Below are 5565 nucleotides of genomic sequence, written 5' to 3'. Positions count from 1 at the left end.
CAGCCGCCTATCCCCACTCCCCGACCCACCATGGTCACACGCAGCCAACGGGGTATTGTCAAGCCTAAACGTCAGTTTAACTTACATACCACGGTTACAAAATTTCCTCTACCTCGTAACCCATTGGCCGCTCTTCGTGACCCAAATTGGAAAATGGCTATGAATGATGAATTTAATGCTCTTGTTACAAATAAGACGTGGGATTTGGTCCCCCGTCCACCTAATGTTAATGTTATTCGTTCTATGTGGATTTTTACTCATAAAGAAAAGTCTAATGGTGATTTTGAGAGGCATAAAGCCCAACTTGTAGGTGATGGCAAAACTCAGCAGGTTGCCATTGACTGTGGTGAGACGTTCAGTCCGGTGGTGAAACCAGCGACTATCCGCACTATTCTTAGTCTTTCTTTGTCAAAGCATTGGCCTATACATCAACTGGATGTGAAGAATGCTTTTCTTCACGGTGAGCTCAAGGAAACTATGTATATGCATCAACCTATGGGTTTTCGGGATCGCACACATCCTGATTATGTTTGCCTATTGCGTAAGTCTCTCTATGGGCTTAAGCAGGCTCCACGTGCTTGGTATAGACGATTTGCAGATTTTGTGTTTTCCATTGGCTTCTCAAATAGCAGATCTGATAATTCTTTGTTCATCTACCATACGGGGACTGACATGGCATACCTTTTACTATATGTTGATGATATTATCCTCACTGCATCCTCAGACACTCTATGTCGTTCCATCATAGATCGGCTTGGTTCCGAATTTGCTATGAAGGATTTAGGTCCTTTGAATTATTTTCTTGGCATTGCTGTGACCCGTCACAAGGGTGGGATGTTCCTCTCTCAACGTAAGTATGCCGAGGAAATCATTGATCGCGCGGGTATGTCCTCTTGCAAGCCCTCTCTCACTGTGGTTGACACAAAACCGAAGGTCAGTGCTACTTCGGGTGCTCCTTATGAGGATCCCACTCATTATCATAGTCTCGCAGGTTCTCACGAGACCCGATATTTCATATGCTGTTCAACAGGTGTGCTTACATATGCATGATCCGAGGGACGATCATATGCATGCTCTTAAGCGAATTGTGCGGTATGTTTAGGGCACTCTTGACCATGGATTGCATCTCTACCCCTCATCAGTCACCGACCTTGTCTCCTACACCGATGCAGATTGGGGTGTATGTGCGGACACTCGTCGTTCTACGTCGGGGTATTGTGTATTTTTGGGTGACAACTTGATTTCTTGGTCGTCAAAGCGACAACCAACTCTTTCTCGGTCTAGCGCTAAAGCGGAGTATCGAGGTGTGGCTAATGTTGTCTCTGAGTCTTGCTAGATTCGCAATCTTTTATTGGAACTACATTGTCCGGTTCGCAAGGCTACGTTGGTATATTGTGACAATGTGAGTGCCATATATCTGTCCGGAAATTCGGTGCAACATCAACGCACCAAACATATTGAGATGGACATTCATTTTGTGCGTGAGAAGGTTGCACGGGGACAGGTTCGTGTCCTTCATGTCCCGTCTCGATATCAGATTGCAAATATTTTCACTAAAGGTCTTCCTCAGGTCTTTTTTGAAGATTTTCGAGACAGTCTAAGCGTTCGTAAACCTCCCGTTTCGACTGCGGGAGTGTGATAGATTATGTAAATATTTTGTAATATTTTGTAATCTCTTATTTTAGGATAGAATATTTTGTATATTTGTAATCTCCTATTTTAGGTTAGGATATTTTTGTATATTAACTAATTCAAGGAATGAAAGGAAACTACGGAAAATAATTCTTTCATTACGTCCAACCTACGGTAGAAGAGAAGGTTCCATCGGAATAATTATGTTTTTCAATTCATGGTTTCTCATCTTTTTTTTTTCCTTTAAAAAAGAACAAAAAAAGGGGGAGGCTGTGGGGAGAAATGACAATAAGATATTGGAACATAAATTTGGAAGAGATGATGGAGGCAGGAGTTCATTTTGGTCGTGGTACTAGGAAATTGAATCTTAAAATGACGCCTTATATCTCTGCAAAGTGTAGAGGTATTCATATTTATAAATCTTATTAGAACTGCTTGTTTTTTTTTTATTAAAAGCTCGTGATTTAGTTTTTGACGCAGCAAGTATAGGGGAAAATAATTCTTAATTGTTGGTACAAAAAATAAAGCAATTGATTCAGTAGAGTGACTGCAATAAGGGCCAGCTATCATTACGTTAATAAAAAATGGCAGGAAGTGCAAGAACATGGCGAATGTAATAGAGAGGCCCGTGCAAGGTGCACTACCAAAAAGTCATTTTTCCCACTGAAATTTTTCACTGAAAAATATTTATATTCGTGACAATTCCTACTGAATGTTGGTGAGAAAAACCTAAATAATAGTGTTTTCACACGGAGAAACCTAAATAGTAGTGTTTTCAAGAAGTTTCCCAACGTTTCAATAAGAAACTATTTCCCACCATGTGTTTTCCCAGTGAGCTGATTCGGTGGGAATGATATGGGGAAATCATGCTTTGTAAATTTTTCACTAAACGTCGGTGGGAAAAACCTGTATTTCTAGTAGTGGTGGTAAGGTAAGGGGTCCGTTTTGCTGGTTCTGTGAATCATTTTGAAGATATAGTGAAAGTTAATGTGCCATATGGTGCAAAGCTACAATGCCAGGAACTCTTCAGCCTTAGTTTATCTCTCAAGTTGGACACTGAGATTTGCTAAAATGTCTGATTAAGTTTCATCTTCCATATTATACTTGTGATGTTGACATGTTGTTGGTTGCACACTTATCTGTATTAACTGTATATATCTCTAGTTTTGATGGGAAAATAAAACGTCTCTTGTATCTAAACTAGTTGGTTATCAAGTTGAAAAAGTGTGTTTTTCTTTTCAGGCCCTGGTTAAGATCTCAAACTCCTTTTTGGTGTTATCTTTTTGCAAACATAATTTTTTGATTGAATATATTGGAAAAAAGGAAGACTGAATCTGAAGGAGCATGCAACAAAATTAAGCAATGGATTTTAGGAGAATTTCACTTTGAAAGCACGAATTTTTTTCCTATTTTTGTGCTGGATTTAGTTTGTATCTTTTCCTCTTTCAATTGAAACACTTAATGCAGATAGCTCTGGTGGCCCCGCTTTTGCCTCTAGGCAGAGACAACCCCCTCCATGCCCATAGCATAGAGGAGTTGCTCCAAGCCTCAACATCCGCACTACAATAGCTCACTAGAGCGATATATGATACTAAACCAAGACCGAGATAATAGAGAGGACTGTCCTTTTTTCGTTGATCTGAGGCAGTGGGTAGCTTATAATTTCAGTTTCTTGAGGAGTAATTACAACATGCAAAATTTGAGTGCTTACTCTTGTAAATACATATATTCAAGAGACTACTTTGAACTTATACTAAAAGTAAGTGATCATTTTTGTCATTGATGGATGTGGGTCCCACCAGAAGCGTATGCTTCCTGACAGTAAGATTAAAGTAAATAGGAAATCTGGAATTTGGAAAAAAGACAAATATCAACAAAATGTGAATGATGTTGGCCATTATTGAAAAATTGTCACTTTCCAACTGGTATCATTTGCCTGCCCTGGCAAAATTTTTGCAAACATTTGACCAAATTAATGACTTTCTTCCTATTATCTAAATCAAAATGTTACAATAATGGGAAAAGGAAAACATAGAATTCTTACATATGAATTATAAGATTGAAAAAAAAAAAAAACACGAATAGCAAATTCCTTAGAGGGGTGGTTATAAATTACTAGGTAGCCTAGCTCCTTAATCTTAAAGAAGATTTATATTTAATCTACATGCAGTTAAATAATTATGTAACTATATTAACTATTATGTATTGTTTTTAGTGGAGAAGTTTCCCTGCAATTAATATAAAATGCAATTTCATTGAAATATAGCGCTGATAAGTTTGAATAGCCATTCAACCACTCGCTTAAATTCAAATAGCTGGCGAATGTATAATATGTGTGTAATTCATGTTATAATCAGTGTATAATCGTAGATAATTAATGTATACTGGCTAGAAAAAATAAACTGTGAATTCTATCAGCTATTTGTTTAAAAAATTATCACTAGTAACATTCAAATTTACCCTTCATTTTTATTAGTTGGAATTTCTAGGGAAGAAAATAGTCATTATCCGTTGTCACAAATAGTCATAAGTACAAGGGAATTATAGTTCAATTCTTAGTAGTACCAATAACTTTTTCTAAGCTTTAAAATATTTACACTACTAGAAAGTTCAAATCTATGAGATACTTTCTATTATGTATGATATTAGTAGTATTACAAACTAGTGGGGATTGTTATATAGCTTGTAATATTGGAGTAATAATATTTTAAATTACTTGAGTACTGCAGTTGAAATAACTAGTTTGGGTACCATAGATGAAATAGGTACCATCCTTAAAAACTTGTTTTGAATACCACCGCTGAAATGGGCACGGGTACCAAATATTCCAACAGGTACCATTAGTGAAATATTACCAATAGGTACCATTGTTTTGCATAAGGACACAACCTTTTCGGAACAAGTGTCTATCTGAACTACTTATCTTCTCTATAAATAGAGAAGTAATCACTCCATATCAGTCACTTTTAATTCAATTGATAATAGGCTTGTTATATCTCAAAGGAGCGTTGTCTGCTACATGCAATCATTCTTTTGAGACAGTGATAATATCACGCCTCAAGCCATTCCTTTCTAGTCTCTTCATCTAATTTCTAACATGTATTGTTTTTGTGGAGAAGTTTCCCTGTAAATAATTTAAAATGCAATTTCATTGAAATGTAGCTGATAAGTTTGAATAGCAGTTTAACCAATCGCTTAAACTAAAAATAGCCGATGAATGTATAATATATGTATAATTCATGTTATAATGAGTGTATAATCGTAAATAATCAATGTATAACGCCTAAATAAAATAAATTATGAATTTTATGAGCTATTTGTGTAAAAACTTATCACTAGTGTAGTCACATTCAAATGTACACCTCATTTTTATTTATTTGAATTTCTAGGGAAGAAAAATAATCATTATCAGATGTCACAAAAAGAGAAATTGACTCACTTTATACATCACTATTTCATGTAGTGGGCCGTTATAGCGTTTGAATGGTGAGTTCAAGTGAACTCAATGTTTTTTATGCGAAACATAATTTTTTATGTGAAAAATGATAAATATTTTAATTTTTTTTTTTTTTTAATGATTGAATCTATCAAATTAAAATTTCAAATTCATGTTGCATATTTTGTTCTTTTATTTTTGTTTTTGTTTGAATTCTAAGAACCAAAGGCTCCTAGTCCACAGTACACACATGCTTAGTTGTCTTCAACTAAGGAAAAAAGATAGGAATCTATTCATAAATATCAAATCATTCTTCCACATTCTTCCCCATTCTTCCACATAGACTTTTCACGTTCTTTTTTTTTTTTTCCCAACCTGAAATTATTGACTGCTTTTGAGAGGGAAAACATCCCAAAGGTCCTTTCTTTGCACCTTTTGTTACTTTCTTTTATAATCTTAAAATAAAAGAATATTAATCTTCCATTTGTTTTAACAGC

This window comes from Lycium barbarum, chromosome 2 (assembly GCF_019175385.1).
Source record: "Lycium barbarum isolate Lr01 chromosome 2, ASM1917538v2, whole genome shotgun sequence".
Lineage (NCBI taxonomy): Eukaryota > Viridiplantae > Streptophyta > Magnoliopsida > Solanales > Solanaceae > Lycium > Lycium barbarum.
Note: the sequence above shows the minus strand (reverse complement) of the source record.